General features: G+C 45.3%; 1 long non-coding RNA gene across 1 annotated transcript; it reads right to left on the minus strand.

Annotated features, from left to right (window-relative positions):
• Positions 1-23,385: 23,385 nt before the first annotated feature.
• Positions 23,386-26,785, minus strand: LOC126545884 (uncharacterized). Its single transcript, XR_007602462.3, has 3 exons — positions 26,403-26,785; positions 24,311-24,408; positions 23,386-23,917 (listed from the first exon to the last, which is right to left on the minus strand). It is a non-coding gene; the product is annotated as an uncharacterized lncRNA (long non-coding RNA).
• Between the last annotated feature and the right edge of the window lie 325 nt (positions 26,786-27,110).

The following is a 27,110-nucleotide window of genomic DNA, read 5'->3' on the forward strand; positions in this document are numbered from 1 at the left end:
CACCTTGGGTAAAAATTGCATTTGTTAGTAAGCAATGATTCCTCTCGCGCCCTGTGTGACTTGACTACAGTCTGACAGCACGCGACAATAGTTGTGCACCAGTAGCTCATAAGAAACCAGTGTTATCACAATCACATAATTTATTTAAAAGAATATACGGCTCTCAAATTGTTTCCCGTTCTTTATGTGCTTTAAACTATGCAATCTTTGTATTTGGCCCCAAGCACTTTTGGCGCCTCGCACGCAGGCGCCCCAGAGAAGATGGTGAACGCGGCCAGTGTTAGCAGATCAATTAGCACCTTTAAAAATATATTATGGGGTTTTACGTGTCAGAACCGTGATCTTATATGAGCCAACCCTTAGTGGGTGACTCCGGATTAATTTTTACCACCTGGAGTTCTTTAACGTGCACCTAAATCCAAGTTCATGGATGTTTTTGTATTTAGTCCCCATCGAAATGCGGCCGCCGTGGCCGGGATTAGATCCCGTAATCTCGTGCTTAGCAGCGCAACAACAAAGCCACTAAGCAACCACAGCGGGTCAATATACATTTTGAATGTCCCCTATTGCCTGTATTTAGGACCCAGTCATTTGTGCTGCTTAGTTAGCTTGGCAGCTTTACCAATTTAGCCCAGTTTTCGCTTCATTAAATATACGTCTGTGAATCCAATGGCGTGCAAGCAAACTGTGTCGGAAAAATAGCCGCAGGAGGCAATGGTCTGTATTGAGAAAGCAACAACGGTTCACGTTGAGATGCTACAACGGTCCTTAAGAGCATCTGCCGGCCTATCACAACAGCGAACATAATATTAACGAAAGTGCCCGACCAATAACAAAACAGCTCCTATGAACAAAACGTTTTGTGAATTTGGAACAAGATTTTTCGACTGCTCACAACTGGAATTAAGCAGATTTTAACCTTATTCTCGAAAAGCCTCGCCAAATAGCACCAGTCAACGGCTGTCAAGCAATGAAGCAAATCAAATAGTTCTAAACCACTGGCGGAGCCGTGAACGAAACCGCCATAACCTTTCGAATCTGGCGCCACATTCACATGGCTTTTCCTTCGTAAGTGCTCTTTCTCATTGGTAAGCTGCCTTCAGTCATAATATGTCCACCATCAGGATTGGCTAAAATTTTTGTCTTACGAACAATTCTAGCATAAGAAATTTTTGTGAATACGGGCCCTGAGGCCGAATTTACAAACTTGCCGTTCGTATGTGTTCCTTGCCATTGGCTGGCCGCTTTCGCTAATATGTCTAGCACCAGGTTTGGCTGAAATTTTCCCTTCCGAACAATTATACTGTAGGAGCGTTTTGCGAATACGGGCTCCGGATTAATGTTGACCACCTGGAGTTCTTTAACGTGCACCCAAACAGTCCCGATATTGAGGGCTCTGGTAGCTGTAGTGACAAGGGAACAGAGGATAGCTTTTAAACAAGTTTTCATCATGCTTCATGGCTTTCAGAACATTAGCAATGTCGAATTGATGGAGCGACAAAGACAAACTTTGTAAAACCCGTTCTTACACTTGTGTTTCGACATTGTGTTTGCCGCGTGCCTACAATTTGCTCTAGTTCTAAGAATCGACTTGCTTCTGCCCCGCCTCCGTTTTCTGTCAGGTGTTCAGCACTTCTCCATTCGGCTACTCATAGGCCGTGAAAAGATCCATCGAAGGAAGGCACCCCTGTTTTGCACATCTCGGCCCATATTCACAAAGTATTTTAATCTAGGACTGTTCGTAAGAGCAGGTGATAGCAAATCGTGATGCATATATTATTAGCAAAGGTCGCCAATGGCAAGAAGCTCTTACGAAAGAAAAACTTTGTGAATTCGCCCCAGATCTTGCATAGCGCATAAGCGCAGGTTTGAGTAAGGGACACATATACTGCACTAAAGCCTTACTGGGCCTGTACAACTTGTGTTGTCAAACATCTACCGTACCAGAGCTGCCAAAGTTACAACTCTCCGGTTGTAATGTTTGCACTAGATAAATAGGGATAACTGAGGTACAGGGTCGTCCTTTTTGAAAGGGAACACGCGAGCGCGTGGCCTGTGCTCTGCGGCGGCTGCCTAGAGCGCCGGTCAGTGGCAGCAAGAGGAAGCACGTCCGCTTTTGGCGTCATCTATTGACGGTAAGAATGACTAGGCATGGCCGATTGGAAGCGCCTACTGGACTCCCTTCCCCGTATTACTGATGCGCAAGGAGCGGGGCCTGCAGCGCAGCGTCTGCTGCTAGCAAATCGCGCTCGCGCTGCTGGCCCCGCTGCTTGCGCATCAGTAATACGGGGACGGGAGTCCAATAGGCGCTTCCAATCGGCCATGCCTAGTCATTCTGACCGTCAATAGATGACGCCAAAAGCGGACGTGCTTCCTCTTGCTGCCACTGACCGGCGCTCTAGGCAGCCGCCGCAGAGCACAGGCCACGCGCTCGCGTGTTCCCTTTCAAAAAGGACGACCCTGTACATGCTTTTTGTATCGATTATTCCTTTCTTCATATTCTTGCCCGGTGCAATTATGCACGTCATCCGTATGTGGGTACCAAGCAGGAAACATCCCGCGTGATGCACGGGTGCCGTTGATCAATCGGCGGCATATTTTTTTTCTGGGGTTTTACGTGCCAAAACCAAGATTTGATTATGACACACGCCGCAGGGGGGGGGGGGGGGGGGGGGACCCAGATTAGTGTTAACCACCAGAGGATCTTTAACTTGCCCCCAATGCACGGGGCACGGGCGTTTTTCCAGTGAATGATTTCGGTGGTGTTTTTTTTTTTCCTTTACCTTAGGTTGAACGAGCAGTCTGGAAACCGGGCTCTTGTGGGACTCATTGCTGTTATAAGGTTTATCAGGTAAGGCTTCTGGCAACGAGACCTTCATTCGCAAACACTTCTGCGATGGCACATAGGCTTATGAAATCCTGATCTTTTTGTCCCAAATTTCATTATGTCGAAGGTTTCTAAAGTTCTAGCGAAAATTTTTGAGTTTCATATAATGTGGATTTGCCCGCTGAAGATTGCTTGTGATGACATGGTTCGTGACGAAAGTAACAATGAACGGTGAAAGTATTTAGTGCACTACCCTCAGAAATGAGGGTATTTGAATTGTTGCAGTTTATCTAGGAGCTTGCAATATATTTCATGGTATGCCGATGCGCATTTCATCAGGGAGATGCAGAGGGGAAAAAGAGATCGTGAAGCACGGTGCTGGCTTGTTTGCATCCTATTTTTGACACAAAGTAGTTCAAAGTTGTTTACACCAACTTTAGTAAAGAGGCAGCATATTGGCTTGAGTACTTGCTTATCTTTTTTCGGTCACAGCCCTTTCAGTTGCTAGCACCTGTTATCGCTCGGCGGAAGGTACGCCCGCATGTATCAGAACATTCTCGATTGATGTTGCCGATTCCATTAGTTGTCTATGGAATATGTTGTCGCCGAACCTTGTGTAATCAGATTGTATGCGTGACGCGAACAGTGTTGGCCATTCTACAACGCACGCGTACACCAGTGACTACGGTGGAATCTACGGCGAATCATGTGCAAATCGCTGACGCCGCCTGACCCATGTATGAGATTGCCACGATCGACCCATGTACTCGATACTATCGTTCTGCCCGAGTGTAACTTGTCTTCGGGGGCACCGGTTCGCTCAATAAAGAGATAATTTTGTGACTCGACGTTTTTCCATGGTCTAATTGTTCACAGTCACGACAATGTGGCAATATCATGCTGCATGGAAACTGCCAGCGCGAAAGATGGCGAACACCTTTAGTAGCCAAGGCATTTTATGGAGACCACATTGATCACATCAATATCGTCTGCGGCAAGTTTTTATTTTTAGCTTTTTACTTGGTTGGTTGTCGAATACATTGTCGGCGATCGATGCCTGCTATGAAACGCATGACTCTTTGAAGTGCATCGCGGCATTAAATTGAAATATGGGTGAACTGAATAGTTTTCGGTATACCGTGTTCTCGTCGTCCTTTAGAGCGGCCATTGCAAATTCACCTCGTCGGCCCCTGTACCGGCTTCACTGCGAAATTTCTAGGAACCTGGAGGCATTTATTTTCTGCGTTAAAGGGCGATGTGAGAAGAAAGCTTCTGTCGCACCATTGGACAATTCACCGGCTGGGATGTTTTATTCGCGGCGCACTGCATTTCTTAGCTACCATACGCGCTTTCACCGATGCGATTTGGTTACACTATATATTTCCAAACTTTCGCTGTGTCTGATTCTTCACGCCGTCACCCATCTCAATTATATGCTTGTTGTGATACCAATTACTGATGTATATATAATGTTAACTATCAGAGGAAGACGGCGACGTGGACAGCGCGTTAGCGCAAGCAGCGCGATCGTGTGCCGCGATTAGTGGCTGATTCCAACGACCATTATGGACCCGTCTCGACTGTTCTCTAGGTAACCAACTTTTACGCCTTTCTACCGCGAAGACTCCCTAGTTTCAAGCAGAAAATATATGAAAATTGACGACTATTACGTCTTTTCTTTTCATGAAATTATTTGCTCCGTGGCCTATAATGCGAATTAAACGTATCCAATCGTTATTCGCGTTCGATTCGGTGCTCCCCAATTATGATACTCAGTCGATTCACTTTATAAAGATACAGATCGCGTATTGCTGAACTTTTGATTGATTTATGATCCTTGGAATGTAACATCCCAAACGCAACCCAGGGGCGCGGACGGACACCGTAATCGAAGACTCCAGTTGAAACGCATGAATCTTTGAAGTGCGTCGCGGCATTAAATGTAATATGGGTGAACTGAATAGTTTTCTCACCGTCTTCTTTTGGCTTCATGAGCCATTTATCGCGCACCTGAATCTAAGTATATGCGAGCGTTTTCTTTCTTTTTCCGTTTCGATGGGAATGCGGCCGCCGTGGCCTGGAATCAAACCCTTCGTGCTCAGAAACTGAACGCCATGGCCACTGAGTCACCCGTGTTCTCGGATTTTTTTTTTTTTTTCGAAGTACAATGAAATTCTGCGTTCATATTTTGTATTCATGCCAACAAATAAGCATAGACAAGTACAATGAGGCTCTAATTACTTCAGCCGGCGAAAAAAAGAAAAGCTTCAAACCTCGTTAAAGTAGTATAAAAAGGGGCCCCCATGTCGAAGCACTTTTTTATTTCTCTACATCTGTCTGATTATTTCTTATCGAAATTCAGCGCCAAGAAAGTTTACAGCAAACAAATATTGTGAGTTTTATTTGTCATTATTGCTTTCAGAATCATCTTGCATAGGCGATGGGAGTATCTTGAGTATAAGGAAGAAAGTCAGTAAATAAAGAAGGCCGGGGACACATACTGCTAACGTAGTGTCATACTGAACTGTGTCCTTTTCATTTGCAGGGTGACCGTGACAACATTCTTTATGATTATGTGTACGTACCTTATACCGCTAGTAGCCTCTGGCCCTAAATCGAAAGAATACGAGACCAGTGGTGGTATTTGCTCTTATTCGCAACTGGAGGGAAGAGGCCATAATTGTAAGTACTTCAGAAATTTGAAAGTACTCATGCAAAAACTGATAGCTGTGTGGCGGTTGTTAATTAACTGCGACAGAAACGCAAGTTTGGCCAAGGTGCGGAAACTGCCTAGATCTACCCTCGGGACGCTCGGCCACATGCCGATACGCGGCGGCAGCGCCGCTTCCACCACTAGCGGCTGCCGGATATACAACTCGGGAAATAATTCACAAACGAAACAGTGTCTTCATCACGTCACTGGTGAGGTCAAAAGGTGGAAGGAGAGGGTGTGCAGCCGGGAGGAGGAGAATTCCCGCGGAAGCCCTCCTTTCCTCCTTCGCATGAAAGCTGGGTGTCCGTTGGCCGTGCGGCGCCATTAGAAAAATTGCGGAGCACGACCCACTGAAGTGTGCCGTCTTTACGAAACGCTTTTTTTCTGCCGCGTTTACCTTGCAAGCTTCTGTGCATTTTTTAAAGCACTGATAGATCCGTCGTGCACGTCAGCGCTAATGAATTATAATGAGAAATTTTTATATACGAAACTATCGTTAACTACCAGTATTCGCTGTTAAAATGTTACATTTCGTCATTGCGTGAAAGTAGTCTTTTTGAAACTCTTAACTTGTGGCTAAGTTTGGGATTACAGTTTAACTAGTCCACAGGTATAGTGGGTGGTAGCATAAAGAAAATAACTTCCTGGTACCATCAATGGTTAATTTTGGTCCTTTGTTGTGAAGTGGATCAACTAAAGCTGGCCGATTTCTCAGTCAGCCAAAACTCAACACAAATAAAAGTTTAACGTTTTTGTTTTTATTCACACATTTCATATTTGGAAAAAGACTAACCTCCACACAGTGCGAAAGTGTCAATCTGCAGAAGAATTCGGAGAAAATACAATGCTTAAACCTTCTTCAGTACGATCAGGGGTACATCAAAACGCAACAAATAATTACGTGCGTGCATCGTTTCGCCGTCATTGCTCTTGAAGTTTGATAAAACATTACGTCTGTTATTTTTTGTTTTGTTTTTTTACTTTAGCCTCGACTGTTCATGTCGACAAAAAGTAAACAAAGCGCCCAGCATACGCGCACTCAAGGGCTTCATTACACGTATTTCACCGGCACCGATGAGCTGCCGTGATGACGAATGAATCGAGCAAGACTGTTCTTATGTCAGTTCACTCAGGCTTGCACAGAACTGGTTCACTCATGCAAAATTAATATCTGCTGAATAATTATATTACATTATGGGGTTTTACGTGCCAAAACCACTTTCTGATTATGAGGCACGCCGTAGTGGAGGACTACGGAAATTTCGACCACCTGGGGTTCTTTAACGTGCACCTAAATCTAAGTACACGGGTGTTTTCGCATTTCGCCCCCATCGAAATGCGGCCACCGTGGCCGGTATTCGGTCCCGTGACCTCGTGCTCAGCAGCCTAACACCATAGCCACTGAGCAACCACGGCGGGTAATATCTGCTGATAAAATAGAGTGAAATACTTGCGCTTACCTGTTGTCATTAGCAAACCTGAAAGACTTCGCAGAACTGGAAGTCCCAGTGTTGGAACACCTCGGAGCTGCACAAGACATGTGATGCGCCGATTTAGCCATCTTCGTCTAATGCGTCTAAGTCCTCCTTTCCGTGCACGCGTGATCAAGCTTCTCTGTCTTATCTTTCCCATCTTCATACTTCGCGCGACAACCGAAGCTGATGACTAAGCGCGATTCGACTTGTGATATCGCTGAGCGAGTGGCAAGTGCGAGCGGAGGGAAGCTGGACGGACACACGAAGTCAACCACTTCGCGCGCTTCACTGGATTTAAAATTCACAAGAAGAGGAGGAGGAGGAATAAACTTTTATTTTGGAAACAGTGTTCCGGAGTAAGCCCCGGTTCTACTCTCGGTGGGAGGTCTCCTTATTCCAGGAACCCTCTGGCCTTCGCTGCCTCCTTGGCCCTGGCGACGAGGCGTCGTTGTTGTTCCAGGTCCTCGGAGACGAGCTTGGCCTCCCACGTTTCTATGAGGTCTTCGCTTTGTCTGACGTTGTAACAGTCTCTCGGTGAAGGCAATGCGTCTTTGTCTAGATGCCACGGACATTCGATGATCAGGTGCGCTAAGGTGTCCGGTACGCCGCACATTGGACAGTGGTATCCTTGTAGCGTTGGGTACAGTCTATGCATGATGATTCCGTGGATGTAAGTATTACTTTGCAGTCTTCTGAGTATAGTGCTTTCTTCTTTGTTGAGCTTTGGGTGAGGTGGTGGGTACACCCTGCGTTCCAGCCTGTGATGTTGAAGGATCCCTGAGTACGTGATGGGTACGGTCTCTGCCTCCGCTGACTCAGACCGGGCGTCTCGAGAGTAGGAAGGGTTGGCCCGGCAGGTGTGGCCTCGGGCCGCGGCATGTGCCGCTTCGTTCCCCTCCAGCCCCTCGTGCCCAGGAACCCATGTCACGCAGGTGTAGGGGATCGGCGTACTGCGGTGCTTCAAGATCTTCAGTGCTTCTGTCGATACGCGACCCTTAGCGTAGTTCCTGACGGCTGCTTGAGAATCGGAGAAGATGACAGCTGCGTCCATGCACGTGGTAGTTGCTAGGGCGATCGCCGTCTCTTCTGCAGTCTCGGGGTTTTGAGCACGGACTGTGGCAGACGCTAGCTCTCTGCCCTGAGAATCTACGACGCTCAGGGCGTAAGCGTTTCTTTGCGGGTATTTGGCTGCGTCGGTGTATCTGGCGTCCGGATCTTGCCTGTGTCTTCGCCGTAGAGCATCCACTCGGGCTTGTCTTCTTTCCTTGTGGTACGTGGGGTGCATGTTGCGTGGAATTGGGGCTATGGACAGGGATTCGCGGAGGTTTGAAGGAATTCTTTCTTTTCGGTCTGTGGTGGCTATAAAGGTTTCACCGTAGCTCAGCCGTTGCAGCACTGATCTTCCGGTGGGCGTGAGCTTCAGTCGTTCTAATTGACTGGCTTTGTGAGCTTCAGCTAGTTCTTGCCAGGTGTTGTGTACGCCCATCTTGAGCAGTCTTGTAGTCGAAGCCGTAAATGGTAGGCCCAGGGCGATTTTGATGGCTTTCCGTATTTGAATGTTAATTTTTTCTACCTCTACATTCTTCAGCGCGAGGTAGGGCGTGCCGTATGTTATTCGACTAGTGAGGAGTGCTTGCATCACGCGTAGAGTGTCTTGTTCTTTAAGTCCGCTTCTATGGCTTGCAACTCTCCTGACGAGATACAAGAAGAGAAATAAAAAAGTTACCTAAACAGAAAGAAGAGTCACTTGCCGTTCATTAAAATGACGTTATTTCTAAAAACTTGTGAATGACAAGAAGTGTGCATACCCACATGTAATTACTTCGTTCCATGAGATCTTAGGATGTACGGCAACCGCTAGGAGTGCGCATGTTCCCTGAAAAAGAAACTAGCACTTGCCTTCCGAGGGTAGGTTCGGCCTGCTAAAGAGCCCCCTATCCCAAAAACGTAACTAAATAGAACAGGTAAATAAACAAGAGAGAAGCGTAGATATAAATGAATAAAAATAATTCAAACCTTTCTCAACTGTTTAAAGTGAAATACTGAATATGTATACTATGAACATCACATGATGCTGCAAAGCCGCCGGGGTATGTATTAGAATGCCACTAATACTAACGAAACGAACTCGAGCTATATATAAGAGCCCAGAGGAACCTCGTCGTCTTACTGGCAGCTGCCGGTTAGCACTTATGGTATCACGATACTATGTATACATACTATGCATAATGTAGAGCAAGGGCACGACCTAACCCCTGTGATAGCTGCGGTGTAGCTCCGTTAGTGGGGCAGCATCTATGGTTGCCGCAGCAAACAAACTTTCTGGCAACTGTAGGTCTACAGACGCCGGATATGGCAATCACCAGACCCTCATGTACTGCGTCATAAACTCTTCTAAATTATTGGCTGCGCGAAGCATATCCCGCTTCTTCTAGACTGGTGCTCTATTCTGGACATTCCGCCGTTTTCTTCGAGGCGTCACTTAGCCGCGACGCGTACAAAATGGCGCTGATGGCCCCGTTTTGATTTCGTAACGCAAGCTTGACGTTTTGCCTAAGAAGCTGAAATGAAGGCACCGAACCTAACGTTCTTGGTAAAGCCCAACAGTTCTCCTCTTCAGTAAAAACTAAAGCAGCTAGCTCAAAGCCTACGATTACTCCGTCGAAAACGCTTTTCGCTACTGTCGTCTGCTGTGTAGAAGCCGTCGTCTGCTTCATTAGACAGTTTTAGTACTGCGTCAGGACGATACGTACGCAGCACGCAAGCGCTTTGCGGAAAGTAGGAGCGCGTGTCGCGTTAGGGCCTTTAGTACTGCATTGCGAGGCGAGGAGTCTTGTGCCGCTTCGGGGAAGAAAGTGCAAGCGGAGAGTTGAGAATACCTGAGCCTGCTTAGGAGACCCACTAAACGTTGCTGTCAGTAATGAAGAAAAATGAAATTCTGGAGCTTTACGTGCAAAAGCCAGGATAGGATTATGAGGCACGCACTTCCAGTGACTGACCATGGCGCGGGCATTTATATTACCAAAGACAGAAAAATAAAGAAATATCGGCCCCTACAGAGTGAAGCTGACTAGTGCATTGTGAGTATAGCGTAAGTGGGTTAATAAGGACAAAAGAAGTGATGTCGACGCCATTCCTATGGAAAATCCATGAAATCGTATTCCCAAGGGCAACATCCCTGTTGTTGCCGACCTCATAACATAGCGAAAGAAATTCTACAAGAGGGGACACTCGGCGAAAACTGGCAACTGGAAACACGTCACGCCTAGCGTTAATCCCATCCGTTAGTTGACGCAAGCATCAGAAAAAAAAGAATGTGAAATTAACTTACAGACAACGTTTCATTTATAACTAAAAAGCTTTGCGTGTAAAGGAACTTATACTTCTCGGCCTATTTTTCTTGCGTTACCTAGCAACAAGGGAACGGCACGCCAGACGCGCCATATGACGCGTCATGCGCCAGACGATGCCAGACGTGTCAAGGACGTGCCACCGACCCCACAGAAGCCAGGGAGGCCGGCTGCGCATGTGAAGTTCGTCTGTTCGGCGACTCGTCTCTTTTGGATGTAGCCCGTTTGTTGGGCTCCCGGCGTTTTCTCGCGTTCCTTCTGCACTTCGACACGGCACCACTGCCCTATTGTACTACGGCAAGGTGAGAAATATTGTTTGACACTCTGCGACGCATTTCAAGCAATTTAGGCTTTTACGCTACAAAACCGAGACTAGTGACGCAGTTAGCGAAAAACAGCTCGGCCGTTCTGGTGCAGTTAATTTGAGTTAATGACTCGTACTGGGAGATGCTTCCGACGCTTTCTATAAGCTCCAACATCATCGTAACTTATTTCAGTAGTTTTTGGGCACGCTTGACACACCTGGCTATGTGACGCAGCTAGCGAAATGCAGCTCGACCGTGGTGACAGTTTCGCGTGTAATGAATCTTACTGGGACAAGTTCTTGACGCTTTCCCTGACCCCCAACATTATTGTATTTTGCTACTTTTTGGGATACCTCTGAAGTACGCGCGCTGCGCATGGCGTTGTGCCGCAGTTAGCGAAAAGCAGCTCGACTGTGTGCCGCAGTTTCGCGTGTGCTGAATCTTACTGGGACAAGTTCATGACGCATTCTCTGACCCCCAAAATTATTGTAATTCGTAACTTTCTGGGATACTTTTGAGACATGCTCGCCGCGCCTGGTGTTGTCAAGCAGTTAGCAAAAAAGCAAGCCGGCCGTGGGGGCAGTTAGTTCGGCGGGTACTGAATTTTAGTGGGACAAGTTTGTGACGCTTTTTATGGCCCCGCAACAAGATGCACCTCCTTTCGGTACTCGCCCTTGTCGAAAGCGCGACGAGCGATTGCCAAGAGTGATAACACGGGAGTGTGTTGCGTGTGCCTGCAGGACGCGTAAAAGATAACACCGAGGAGCTCAAAAACCAAGAACTTGAGAATTGTCTTCTGAGCGACTGAGAACAAGCTTTGCCCCCACGAATTTGTCTTGAGTGCGACTACAAGGCATTCTGCGAGCGTGTAATGTGGTCTGGCTAAGAGCATAGAGCTGAGAGCCTGTGTTGTGGGCCACTTATGTGTACTTGGAGTACCATCGCGTCGAGTGAGGCCAATTTTTGGAAACGCGCAGTCAGCCGTGTATTTGTGCTCTTAAAGTGCAGGAAATAATGCCAGGGAAGGGAGGGATGCTTGAGAATCGGATGTTTTCTTCATATTTTATGGCAGTGTTTGGGAGGAGTCCATTTGCTACGAATTGTATGTAAAAGCAAATTTATCTGTAATGCCGCCCATTTGCCACTTACGCAGGTTTCCCCTCTACATACAGTATTCCTGTTAGGTCAATATACCAAAATGATACATGCTTGCAATTTACTTTTTTTTCAGCTGATGGCGTCCGGCGGAGCTTCGTACGGCAACGACTGCTGCTTACCTGGTGCCACAACTTTGGGTCAATGCGCAAAAAGCCCGGAACGAGTATTTCTATAGAGCAAAATAAACATTTTATCATTTCAGATGTCTTGCGTTTACTTTATGAAATTCCCATTGGTACAGATTCGGTGAAGGGTTGTAACGATCGTTCGCAATCATTTTTACTAAATAACACGATTCCCCGCCAAGGCCGGCGTAGCTCAGCAGTTGAAGCGAAAACAAAAAAATGCCACGCCGATGAGCGGAGCCGGCGTGGCGTGTACCAACTGGTGTTCAAAACGTGCGCGCCTAAAACAGAAACCGGAAGGTGTTAATCCCATCCGCTTGGTGCGCTGCAGTCAATTCGGCAGCTGGGTTCTATGGGAGTATCCGCTATTGTTGCTCATACCATCATTTACTTGCCCTAGCTCCTAGTGTTCCTGGTAGATGCAGTAATATTTCTGGCAGGCTTGACATAAAATATGTAGACTGCTGCAATATGCAACCCGCACATTGTTCTCTTATTCATTTCGGTTACATCGTTATGTTGTCCTAGTCGCGCTTCAATCGCTGTTCCCATAACCACCCTTGCTGATGTCGGTGACAATTCGTTCTGAACCGCTTTTCGCCCGAAGCTTCGCGACCTATTTGGACCGACCTTGCGACGCTCGCACTGGAGCGTGCTCTGCACACGTGCGTGCATCATCGGCGATCTCGCCGCTTGTCAGCGGCGCTGATATGCCGTGCCGTCGACACTCACGCGATATGTTTTTTAAAATGCGGGAGGCTGCGCACCGAGTAGTGCACGGCTAGCGAGAGAATCTGGAACAAAAGCGAACGTCATTCCACGTGCTTAATTAAACCAACATATAGATCATAAGGCCAACAAGTCAGTCTGGTGTCTGCGGCGTAATTTACCTTTCGCCACTAAAGAAACAAAACTTCTAGCTTATAAAACATTAATTAGACCTATAATTGAATATGCTAAGGTTGTCTGGCACCCTTTCACTGCTATAAATATATCAAAAATCGAACGAATACAGCGACTGGCAGTCAGATTCATATTCAATAAATATCGGCGGACGGACTCCCCTTCTCAACTTTGTGTACAGGCAGACCTACCGACATTACAGGCTAGATGTAAATATGAAATACTTAAATATATTTACCTAATAATTCATCATCATGTTCATATTAGGTATACAGACTTTTTTAAATTCTTTCTGGTGAAACCACTAGACATCGTCATTCCATGTTTATTCGTCCCCCTGTTATTCATACCGATTGTTTCAAGTATAGCTTTTTTCCAAGAGCTATCAAAGAATGGAACACCCCGTCGGAAGAAGCCGTTTCATCCTCATCAATTGATTTCTTCGCAAAACACATTGGAAATATCCTTGTTTGTCAGTAATATACTTTACTTTGTATCTTCGTATCTTCAGCGGTTTATGCTGTTACCTCTTTGGTGTTATTAATTTTAATTTTTTGTCCCTTTTTGTGTTTCAATGTACAATTTTCCATGTACAACAAATGTGATGTATAATTGTTTGTACTCCTCTCCTGCTATAGCCCTGTGTAAGGGCTGGCAGTATCTGTAAATAAATAAATAAATAAATAAAAATAATCGATGTATAATTAACGTGTAGCAGCATTAAATACACGCGGGCTGAAAAATACTGAAGATGCGACGATGAAGTATAACTAATGAATAATTAAAACATTCTAAAGCTCATGACGTGTACTGCAGGCAAGCATCAAACACCAAGTTCCTTTAAAGCGCACGAAATAAGTGCTCATTTGCGCTGATTCAATTCGACCACAGCACTGTTCTATATAGTCGTGTATATATATGGGCCTGTACAGGGATATCTGTGATACTGTCATGCGCTTTCTCGTGCACCTTTGGTCATCTTTTATACCCTTCTGTCCATTCCTCTCTGTCCGACCCAAATTGACAAAATAGCATTCACCATATTGAGCTCTATGTGTTTTTTTAAAGTGAAGCTTTCTTCGCCAAGTCTCCCGAACTTTTCTGAACGTGGCCACTGTGTGCAGCTTCTGTCTTGCCGAACAGCTCATACTTAAAGAAATGAATTACGTGCCAGATGGGCGGATCGAACCTCGATCCTCCACGACATCATCCTAGTGCTCTAACAAACTCTCTAACTCTCTAACAAACTCTCTAACAAACTTTTTTTTTCTTTACTGCCCATCAGGCCGCAATCGCGCATATTGACCCTTTTCGCGAAGCAGTCTGTTCTAGGGAAACGAGATAGCGCTTTTGCCGGCGCGCCCCACGCTTCCTCAGCAAAAGCGCACGAATAAGAAACCATTCACTTTTTTCCCCTGCTTCAGTGCGATCAGCTGTTGGAAATGCAACTGGATTTTCGCTAACGCACTCTGCTCCATTCATGATGCAAAATATGGAGCGGTGGAGTGAAGACGCGTGTGCGGTAGTTGGCTGTAAAAATTCTGACTGGCATATTAAGGAATGGAATGAATTTGTGTGTCCAAGTTCACGGACCATTGATACATAGGGACTGCCTGAGTTGCCGGCTCTTCACAATGCACGCCTTCTCCCGAGGATAAAAAAAATTCACTCATCCGCCAGCGTTATAGAGCTAACCTTCAATTAAAGGACTTCAACCACGGAACGTCTCTGTGAGTGAGTACCGCTCGTTATACGGTGACAAAGGGAGTTGCGCCGCTACTTGGCATATAGTAAGTATCTCGCACGTTATCTACACACATCCACCCCAACTTACATGCAAACTTACGCCCAATCTCTCGCCAACGTATGCCCAGAAAAAATAAATCTATCGCAACTGAGTAGAACCGCGAGCGATCAGGCAGAAAATAAACAATCAGATAGTGACCGCCCGGGGCACGTTACTGAGTCAGAAACGTGACAAGCCGCTGCTTAAAGCATGTGCTAAATAAAGAACGAAGAGCTAAACACACTGATACTGATTCAATTCAGAGGGGAAAGTTAGGATAGATTGGAATACATTTATCCCCGCTTTTACAACAAGCACCGTTTACTCTGCTCGTGCCGTGTGGACAAAGTGTAATAGCCTCCGAAAGCGCTTACATCCCCTTTGAAGCCAAAGCTTCGCGTGTCGTCCACCCAGTCACCGTCTATGATATCCGCCGAAATAGAGGTTTTCAGAACCGCACCGGTGCCATGTACACCCATTGTAAACACAGAGGCAACGGAGGCAGCGAAGGCAAGCAATGGACGTGTCACCACGTGATCAAACATGGCAGCGCCCGCGCGATCGCCGCGAAAAGGGTCAGCAGTTCTATCGTGCCAACGCCAACTATAGCTCTCTGATGATCGCCGCATGTGTCACATTACGTAGCAGAGCACATGCGCACAGGTTAGTTTCTTTTGCGCCAAAGACGCAGGAGTCAACTGGGTAAATTTGTAGCATTTGATTAACCGCTTAACGAAAACTTCACATTGCTTCTAAAACGTAGGTTGGATATGCACATCTTCCTTGCTTTTTTTTTTCTTTTCGCGGCCAGGCGCTTCCAAAAATTTTACTCTGCTATCTACGCGAACAGTTCACACTCACTTTTACGTCTGTTCGTGTTTACAGAAAAACAATGGTACGTTGTCATTCAGTTCTGTGCCATTGCTGCGTGGCAGATATACGGCACGATCATGCCACCTTTCCTAGTTGCCGTCACAAACTCATTCAGGTGGGTAACGCGCAAATGATTCTGCATTAGAGCTTACACTTTAAGCAACGCAGGACACGCTGTCACTCGTGTGTGCATGTGTTCGGTTTTTGACATAAATGCTGCAGTTATTTCTTAAGCATGCGATCCGTACATCCTACTTTCGTTTGTAAACAATCCATGCTTAGACGTGGCGTCCTTACGTCTCCAGAATCTCCTCAGTATATTACGACCGCAGTTTTCTTTTCCCTAGTGCATTTTGTCTTCTACAGCAAACAAGTACTTCATCGGAGAATCCTGGCTCACCGGAGACAAAGAAAGAAAGCAGTCGCGATAAATGAACGGTTTCTTCGTAATTACTGTAGGCACAGCGCCTATGTCGCAAGGATGCATAAGTACATTAATTGGTCATCTATCTTGAATAGTGCATTCAGGCACGTCATTCTAATCTGGAACTTGGGTTTCCTACAGGGTTTACTTCGGGATGGTTTTTATTACATTCAGGAGCGCAATGCTTTGCCATGGTTGCGTGCCGCCGCTATTAAGCCTCGATAACTTTTTACCTGCGCCATAGTCTCTTCTTACGCTGACGTGAAGCCTTGCGCTGTAAGCATAGTTAAGGATGACCCACCAACTGGCCCATATATTTACGTTGCTAAGATTTTTGCACTTCCGCCTTAACCTGCAAAGTCAGGCTGTCCCTAAATTAAGGTGCAGGGCACATCGAACCATTAGTAATCATGCATTGACTGTCGAGAACTCGTAAAAGCTTGAACTCTGGCACCTGGGATCATTGCTCATTACAGAGAACGAAGGGTCACCTGTATGTGCAGGCTACTTCCAGAGTCATCGTTTCTGGATCTATAAACTATGAACTGTGCTCAAGTATCGACAAAATGTTTTTCAACTGCATATTACACAACGATAGAAGGAGAGAAAAGGAAACGAGGGGAGGCTGTATGCAACAATATCGCCTTTTTGAAGATAGAATAGCCGCGTACCACTGCAGTCAGTACACATTTTTTTTAATACGCACGTAAATGAAATACCTAGTTCAGAAGTACACTTGAGATAAATACCTGATCAACTAAGTAAGTGAACGAGGAGGGAGCTCTGGGTTAATGTTGACTACCTAGAAGCGTTTTTGCCTTCCACGTTCATTGCCCGCTTTATATTTTACAAAACCCCTATTATGAAATTTAGGTACGCCCCTTCCCCGCGCAGTTCAATCTTGTCAAAATACATACTCATCCTAAATCTGTAACCTTACCCCTTCAGGCTTTTAAATTATATTATGATGAACATGAAGACGCCTGCTGCCACAAACATACACGAAAGTGTGGATATTTTGTTTTCTAATGTTTGTATAACGACTGAGCTGCTCTTCTGTGCTGCAAATTTTAATGTTCCACCAACAGGAATGCACACGTAATGCGAATACGGGGGATCGTTCTCCACCTGCGGCAAGTTGTTTTTTCATCCGCTTTCATTGCCATTAATTTATCATTTCTTTAATTCAATTAGTAAGTACAAGTAATTTCCCCTATTTTGTCCTTGGTGTCTTTATTTGTTGGCTTCTTATGATTAATAAAAATCGGGCCCCTCGGTTAACCCCCTTTCTTCCCGTTCACCACCAGGAACGCGAACGATGTGCTCAAGTCTGGTACCTTAACTCTGGTTGTAAACGTTGTGATAAATGTTTCTCGTAAAAACTTCCAAATCTTATACTTGTGTTGTTTGTGTTAAGTATCAAGAAGAAATTTGTGTTTCTTGCAGCAAATTCTTGGACACACTGAACAAGTACTACGATCGGCCATTTTACCACGCCGTATGCTTCTCCGGATGCATGGAATTCCTAGCAGTTCAGAAGTACCGTTACAGAAAGATATCCAAGGCAAGTAGAATTTTCTAAAATCATCGTTACTTGCCTGAGATCCTGCAGCATTATTTTTATCTGGACATATATCTCTGGAAGTTCATGTCAAAATGTCATGACGTCGTTTCAGTACGATGTCACATATACATTTAGGCACATCACGCATGTGGAACACATGTGAAATGCCAGTGATGTGCTCGCGGTAGCTTTCTCTATACGTGTACAGTGTGTACAGATCAATTGTTCATGCATGCCTTGACGAGATAGTTCAAGCAGTTGGCTGGTGCACTTCGCTCTCATGCGGCCACTACTGTCTGTTCATGAAGCACGAGTGGTACCGCAGCGAAGCCCGAGCCAGTGAGGTGAACCTAATGCTGTACCCTTTCACAGACTGACTATTCTGGTCCTTGTTCTTGGCCTGGTTCATATTCGCCTGCGCCACAAGCAGGGCAGGTGAGCGGAGCGGCAGCCGCAAGGCGTCGCTGCTTATCATAATTTATGGCCCTACTGCGGCACATTTACTCCTTAGCGTTAAAGTCAATCTTGGCAATTTGACTGTCTCAGAGACTGCTTGCCTGTCCACAGTTTCAGACTACAGAATCACGCCGCAAGACAATGCCGATCTCGCAGGCCAAATGCTAGCATGCACCGGTGCACCATGCGCGTGCCAATATCACAGCGTTGTCTTATGCTTCTTTTCGTCCCGACCAGGTCCCGCGAGCCAGTTCCTGTCATGGGAGGGTTTCCTGCCGTTCAGTCGGCTATCCTTCGGCGTGTACCTGCTGCACTCACCCTTCTTCATGCTCTCCTCTCACATTACCAGGCAGCGCTTGTTATTCTCCCACTGCACGTTGGTGAGTGGCTCAACACACTAGCCGAATGCCCAGAAATGTTCTCAAGAAGGTCACAATACGAAAAAAAAACGGCTCTACTTAATTATTTACTTGATGCGCAAGTAAGCAGATCAAACAGTACGGTGAGCATGATGCTGCTGCCACGGTATGCTACGTGCAAGTTCTCATCGATCTTTGACCGCATACGTAAACTGGTATAGCGAGAGCAAGAAAAAAGAAATACGGCACAACCCATCTCACGATGAATGTCGACATTCGTGTAATTAGCATTGAAGGAATGTATCGACACACCGTATTGCCACCGTCTAAATGCGTTATGTATGAGGCGTGTATGCAGCCGCGCGTCCCTCTCGTGCTTCCCTCTGGACATGCAGCACCATCTACGCGTGCGACTAATATTCAGACAAGATTGTCTGAATATATTGAAGTGGGTTCGACTCCACCCAGCGCCACAGAAATCTAAGTTATAGAGTTTTTTTGTTGTTGTTGAAGAGCGGCACATATCTAGTGGCACTGATCTAGTGACACAAGTTGGAGTCAAAGGGATTCAACTTAGACTTCAAGGCCACAACACAACGAAATAAATGGCATCGCCGTCGAGAAATAAAGAGCAATGGGGGTTATAGCGCTGGAAGGCACGAACAAGAACGAGACAACAAGGACGAGCGCTAACCTTTAATTGAGTGTTTATTTCCAGAAAAACACCGTACAAAATTAAGAGTTTCAGTGAGAGAGAGAGAAAATTATGCAGAAACTTCACTGAAGTTTTCTATGTATGCGTAAGCATTGTGCCACGTGATCATTTCCATGCATACGACGCGACGTATGTTGTTTACCGTGATTGACGAAGCAGTGGACGGTTCATTTAATGTATGCTTCATTGGCCTTGTAATCTGTTTTGGCTCTTGATGCGACCAGTATAAACCCTTATTAACCCTTATCGATCGTTATCGACCTTATCATACTCGATCCGACCCTTACCAACACTTATCGGCCTTTATCGGTCTTTTTATCGGATATAATCTGGTCCTTATAAACCCTTATTTGTCCTTGTCAACCTTATAGGAAATGATTCGACCCTTATGAACCCTTATCGGTCGTTCTCTTATCGGACTCAATCCATCACTTATCAACCGTTATCAGTCGTTATCAACCTCATCAGGCTCGATTCCACCCTTATCAACCCTTATCGGTTATCAAACTTATCGGAATCGCTCTGACTCTTATCAACCTTTATCTGTCCTCGACAACCTTATCGAAAGTCATCCCACCCTTATCAATCCTTATCGGTCGTTATCACCCTTATCTGAATCAATCCGACCCTTATCAACCTTTATCTGTCCTTATCAACCTTATAGGACATGATTCGACCCTTATCAATCCTTATTTGTCCTCATCAAGCTTATCGAACTTGATCCGACCCTTATCAATCCTTATCGGTCCTTGCCAACCTTATCAAAATAGCTCCGATCTTTGTAAGCACTTATTGCTCTTTAGCCCCTTTACCATCCTCGTCGAACCATCACCAACCGCGATCGGACTCATATAACATCTTATCACTTCTTATCATCCTTATCAACTCATTGTTTACATTTATAACCATCTGACTCCGTTTCTTTAGTTTAGTTATTAATATAGGAGTTTCTTACGCAGCGAAAGCATCACACATCAGGCGTTATGTGCCAGGCGATTTTGTTAAGTGCGTCGACATAAAAATGCTTAAACTATCATTTTGAGCAAGCGCGTTCTGCGCTCTAGGTGAGCGGCCTCCTTTATCCAGATCGTAGCCTACTGCACTACGAAGTGTGAACTCTTGTATGTATGATAGCGTGTGGAAGCGCGACTGAACGAGGACGTAAAAGAAACAGATACACAGATAAAGCAATTCAAATGAATTCAAACCAACTAGTCCACCAATGTGTTTTAACAATCTTGTGTCCTCCAGCACTTAGATAAGAAATACGTGAAAATAAGCTTACTAATGATGACATAAAATCTCCGGTGGTAGGAAGATGATAGTTGCCTAGGCACTAAAAGTTGATGTAACATGCCCCACGCAGTGCGTTGGAGAAGTTAGGACAATTGTAAAAATTTAGCGCGCTGTCTGGCACGATAACACAACACCGTTACGCTCAAGTGTAAGAAATTTTTTATCACGCCATCAGACCTGTCTGACACGTTGGGCAGAGAAGGCCCAGTGAATTTCATATCGCCTTGGAACATACGTTCAAAAGAGTCTTAAGAATTTGATGCAAAATGCAAATTCTACTCAGCAGCTTCATGTGTGTTCCTGACATAACAAATAAATGAGAGGAGTCGCCAATTTAAAAAGTTGAGCTTCTGCTTATGACAGAACTGACAGTCTTACGGATGGTCGTCGTCGTTGTCTTCGTCGCCGTCTTCGTCGTCGTTGTCGTCGTCGTCGTCGTCGTCGTCGTCATCGTTGTTGTTGTTATTTTATATAACTTTATTTTGCACAGTAGGTTTCGTTTCGGTGTTGCCAATATTTATGTATCTACAAAAGTTAGAACACAGCGTGCGTGAAATAATTTTCAGGTGTGATGTTAGTAATAACGCAAACCGCAATAGCAACGACACGGCATTGCCCTCGAAATCCAGTTTTCCGTCTCATGCCTCTCACAGAAGCTAATATGGGCTTTTTAAGATTATATAGCAGGATCTGTTGCTCTGGATTACACTCGTTTCGACAGCGTAATAAGTCGAACCAGTGTTGCATAACGAAGGTGCAGTTATTGAAGTAATCACTACGTCTGTGAAGATTCAGCACTGTGGTTTGTAATGGGTTGTTATATAAGCAGTACTCCGAGGAAGAAGAAAAACACACGTTTACGGTCTCTATATTCATTAAAATTTGAATACACTGCCGCAACATGGAAGGAGGTCAGTAGCAAAGTATAAACTGCAATGATGCCACGTTTCTGGCGCTTAGAATTTACACAGCCACTGCTGCCTTGCAGTGACCTCATCTCTCGGAAGCAGATGTTGTTTTGTACGAGCTGAGCACTCGCCCTTGAACGTCTGCGGGTTGCCTCCTTTGAAGCCACCAGAAGGCGTCAGCGAAAGCTGATGGCAAGGGTGAAAGCGCCCTCGACGAGGCCTTCAATCTAACGATCCTTCGAAGCTCACAGCTTCAGGTCGTTCATCTGGGCCGCAGCGGCTCAGCAGAAAAGGCTGCTTCAAAGAATTTCATCTGGCTGAAACCGACAGCAAGAGGTTCTGCGTTGGTTCTTATTTGTCTTTCATATTTCTTTTTCTATTCTTTTTTAATTGTGAAATCACAATCAGGTGCCAAGCTGGTTTCATTAAAGTACTCGCAGAGTCGCACTTATACCAGTATCAAACGAGGCACCAGTTTTCGATTCATTCTCCCTCAGCAAAAGTTTTGTGGTATTCGACCTAAAAATTAGCGACAAAATACACTGTTGTCCTACGTCGAGGTTCGTAGTGCCTTAATCAAGCTTTGAAGGGAAGGAATATGCGGAACACAACTGCATTGGCGTTACTTCTAACATAAACATGGAAACTGAAGCTATAGCCTCCAGATTCTAAGGCAACCTACGTTGAGCAATGACCAGCTTAAATTCCGCCGTTGCGACATCTGTGTGTCAGTTAATAAGTAGTTCATTGACGAAGTAAGGATATCTAACAACTTTATTGCCGAAAGTCGCAAAATTTGTTACGTTCACCGCCACTGCGCTGTTGTGAATTTCGTCGAGATAAAAGAACTATAATTTTGTCCCGAATCCCTCATTACCCTTAATATTAAATATATTCGCTGCCGTAACACTCGATATGGTCTTATGGACAGTGTTAAGCTTCCAGCATATTCGTAAGTTCTTAGTAAGCGTTATCACGTATATTTCACAGACTTATTCACTCTCCGAATCGAAAGCTGACTAGATAATAACGCCTCACTTAATCTTTTTTCTCAGTGCCTTCTTTATGTTTGACAGAAGAAACTACGCCTGAAAAACAAATCCAAAATGGCAAGAATGTACCTACATCCCCAGGTATATAGCGCGGGTAACACCTAGGACTTGCGGCGAAAGGCCTGACGTAAATAGAAAAAGGAAATCCCAAGACTACAGGGAGCTTTATAGTCCCTTAGCTGAGTTATTGCGAACAAGATGTATTAGCCGTCTGGTTATACATACGTTTAGATAACTTTAGCTGAGTTATTGCAAACAAGAAGTATGAGCCTTCTGGTTATATATACGTTTAGATGATTCCTCGTGATATTGAGAGGAACTCCCCAGTATGCCTGAAAATATTCAGTCGAATTCAGTCGTTTAACATAACGACGGAGTTCTTTAGCCCAACAAGGCAAATTTTTCGCTGTTAGGATAGCGGAAAATTTGAGCTCCCACTGGAAGACGTCCTGGAAACTCCTGAACAACGCTAAAGGACTTCCCCACTTTCTTAAGAATCAGGAAGCTTTTATGGTTGCATGAAGCAGCAGACGCGCATAGCGAGCCCTCACGTAACCCTCGCCTTCAATCCCCCCTCCACCACTTTTTTTTTTCGCTTGTTTGCTTCACGAGTTCGCAAATGTCGCAATCAACATGTTTAGCACTACGCGAACGCCGGTAAACTGAAGGAAGAGCGCGCCACACCGTATGTCAAGCAACATCACAGTTACTGCGTTTCGATCAACGCTGTGCACAGCCTGGCGCTGCATTAGTGCACTGGATGAATCTGACGGGAAGCTGCCAGCATCTGTCAGTGTTTATGGCCAAGCGGCAGTGCCGTGGTAATCCTGACCGTGATAATGCAACGACTTTATTTTAATTATTTGCCTTTTCTCGCTTCATCACCGTTCGAGTGGCACTTCGAGAACCTTATTAGATGCATCGGTAGTGAGCGGTGGATGATAAGAATTGAATGGAGCGAAAGAAACGCTTACAATATTACCGGAGTATATTTCTCTTCCAGCTTAAAGCTGCAGTGTTCCTTTTTCTTTTCTTTTCGTCACGTATGTACGAACGAAGATTTACTTGTCGAGTATTGCAGTAATTGGACAGCACATTGGACAAAGAAACGTCTTTATTGTCAAAAAAAAAAAAAGATTTGAACTTTTGACTAGCAGTATATTCACACAATCAAATGAGAAATCATGATGTGACTTGTGTATACGATGTTCTTTCCCATTCTGAAAGGGTTGGTAGAGTTAATACAACCACAGCTGCTCAATTTGTTCGCTGCTTACAGAAATACAAATAGAATACGCGCTGCAACTGCTCCAGTGTTGCAGCCGTTTCACTTGAGGAACATGGCTCGAAGTGATTTACTTCTCTTAGTGCATTATGGCATGAACAAGTGCGTATGACAAAGCCAAGCGAGCTGTCATTCAGGTAAAACACATGGGAAAAGCAAATTTGGTCGAAGAAGGTCACGCTTCTAAGGAACTTCTCTCACACAATAGTATAGCCAGTCAGTCCCAAGCCTCAGTAGCAAGTGCATACGATGTTGAATGGTCCGTTGCAATAGCCTCCTCGGTGCCCACGTTGATCTCGGCATTCTTGGACACAAGACAGTGCCGACTTAGGGCAGCCGACACCTGTAAAGAAGAATAGGGTTCATGTTCATGACAAGTGATGCGTGGTGCAAATTACATGATCAGCGGCTACCGAATCGGTGTTTCGTGTTTACCGTGAGCTGAGTCACAGAGTTATTCAATTTTATATCAATATGCTCATTTAACGTGAAGAAATAACATACGCGCTTCTCTGCTTACGTATAGCTGATAATTATTCGCAGGCAGGTTCTAGCATAAATCATGTGGTATGTCAGTTTCGATCGAACCATCGCCCCCTGACTGTACATTGAATCTGATGACTGCGTGCCTTGAGTGATTTTTCTTTCTGAGCGCGAATGATCCTTTCTCGTTTTGTTTACAGTGTAGCTTTACGAAAACCTTTCAAAAAGTTTCCTTGTCGCTAAACAGACTCACCGATGTTAAAGAATGTGGCGTCGTAAGCTGCCGCCATGTCAATCAATACGGCACAGGTGACTAGGACAAGAACGAATGCTAGCAGCTTTGCGTTCATCCTGAAATGAAAGTAAAAATTACGACATGACCGTATGTTTTCTGTAGAACTTCCGGGCAACACTGAGAGAGAAAGAATAAGAAAATTTTGCAGCACCGAATTTGACAAACGTGACAATTATATTGCTTCTTGCTCTAAGAGCAAGATAGGGTGCCGAACATGGACAGGAAGACAGCACATGTCATAATTCTCCAAGGCCAAGTAATATAATACTGCTATTCTTCATCATTACAATGAGACTCTCTTCGTCACTAGTCGTTGACCAACGTTTCACCGTGCCACCGGTATCGCCGAGGTGGAGCGATGATAATTATTGATGGGGTTTATTCGTGTGAGAACACCCCAGCGCAAGCAAGCACAAGATCTTCAACACAGTTGCACTTCACACCGAGCTAGTAGCAACAGTGAAACAAAAATTTTAAAAAGGGGAGGAGGGGGTACACTAGTCGAGGGTTTCTTGAATTGTGATCGCTAAAAATGAATGCCCGAGGTGACGTTGCATATTACCATTCCAAAGGATAATATTGCCACAGACAATCCCAAACACTTTCTTTTACAAATGGCATATTGCGGCTATACCGTGTGTCCTAGCTAACGACATCAAAGTTGTAAAACGAAAATAAATATGAAAAAAGTACGGTAGCATGATATAATTATAAGACCTACGGTGTTCGGTCCTCCTAGGCCTGATGATGGAACAGCGTATGTTAAAGTCGTATCTTGCACCATGTATTTTAATCTTCTTTTTCATTGAAGAGTTTGGCTAAAGTTAACTGGGACACCCCATATACGCAACGACGCTTTTTTATAAGCCCTTGTCCAACTGGTTGCTATGATTTTATGCAGTGACTGCTCGATTTCGCTAGAACAAACATGGTTGAATATCCGATAGTTGCGAAGAGGGCACACCTCACTATTTTATTAGGGGAAGCCTCGTTCTTCAGTCCCTTGTTAACTTTAATGTGGCGGAAGACCTGTCCTACAATGTGCACAATGTTAAACATGAAATGCCGAAGGTTACGACAGGCGCCTCCTTGATGTTACGAGAACCAGAAACTTGTAACATCGAACACTGTAAACATGACCATTCTACTAAAACCGCATGTCCAGACCTGAAGAGATAAATAAATGCGTTAAAACTACTAAACATTCTAAAGACAAACGTTGGTACCACGTAGTTATGTACCGGTAGCGAAGCTGAATAGAGTCCACTGCATGTAATTAGTGTATTTCATTGCACTGAACCGTCATAAGTAGTGTATTGCACGACATTTTCTTCAGAGCCTGGTTCATTGTGACAGCAGGAACTGCGGCAAAGTACGCGCAACTTGTATAGTATATTTTTGCACGCTTATGTGCAAAAAAGTAACCATAAAAGCATATCAAACACTGAATGGTTCAACCTAACGCTGCACACATCGTGGACAGCGATGTGGATAGCAGTTGATGCGCGCTCCTTTACAAGTTCCACTTTTAATTGCAACGTGAATGCTAACATTCTCACGCAACACAAAGCCACGTGGCTTTGTCACGTGGCTATATTTTGCGTAAAAATTGTTTTGACCAAATAAAAGCACATGTAATCGTTCAGACAGCCATTAAATGCGTGGAGTGTTGTTGTACGACGGGAACATACATGTACTTCTGGAAATATTTCAGAACCCCTGAATACGAACTTTCCCAATTGTGATTGAAGTCTACAAGAACGTTCTGCGCAATAACCTCTTTCATCGCTTCGCGGCATCTAAATAACGAACAAGTAACGTACTGCGCAATATAACAGAATAATTTCGGAAGGGGGGAATGGAAAGATCGAAGTGCACATTGCTCTCTGTCTGGTCTCTCTTCTCGCCTTTCTTTGCGTATTTGGCACAGTACGTTACTTGTTCAGTATGAATCGGCTGTTCAGCCACAAATTACTTCTGGATCTAAGTAATGCGAGCAATCTCATTGTTCCAGTGCCTAAGACATAAGGATGGACGCGCGGTTACTCACTTAAAGTTTGAAGGCACTTCTCACACGGCAGGGGAATTTCCACACTTGTCTGCTGCTCCGGACGACTGAGCTCCAATGAGTGGATCGGGGATGCTACGTGGCTGGTCTTAAGCCACCGCAGCTCAGCCTTCTCCCCGTCGCCCACCCCTCGGTCCGGGAGGGCAACATTCGGGGAAGTCCGGTTGGGCCGCTGCAACCGCTTTTATTGCAGTTATACCAGTGGTGGCGACCGCGGCGATGCGAAACTGGGCACAGCCACGTGTCCGCTCTGATCAATGGTCGGCCCTCTCTTCGGGGAGGGACAGGGCTGTGCCCTTTCTTCGCTCCACGTTGCCACCTACGCTGGTCGCACGGCCCGAAGACCACACCGACAACTTCTCGGACGTCGGGTTTCCCGGTTTCCGCCGGAGGCGGACATTGGTGGCAATAGCAAGGCCAGAGTGCGTTATAGGCGACCCGGGACGATCATGTTTTGTTTGCGATTATTGCAAGCTATTTTTCTGCGCGCACATTAGGTTCGACAGAAAATGAGGTTACGCGCGCGACAGACGCAAAACGCGCGGCAAAGTGACAGGAAACGGTGATATCGAGCAGCGCCGCTGCTGCGTATGTTCCTGTACGCCCGTAAGGCGGCATTTCCGGACAGGAACTCTTTCACGCTGTTTTCTCGCGGCTTCACTTCCTTTAAATTGTTCCTGTCTTCTTCTT

The sequence above is a fragment of the Dermacentor andersoni genome, chromosome 1 (assembly GCF_023375885.2).
Source record: "Dermacentor andersoni chromosome 1, qqDerAnde1_hic_scaffold, whole genome shotgun sequence".
Taxonomy (NCBI): domain Eukaryota; kingdom Metazoa; phylum Arthropoda; class Arachnida; order Ixodida; family Ixodidae; genus Dermacentor; species Dermacentor andersoni.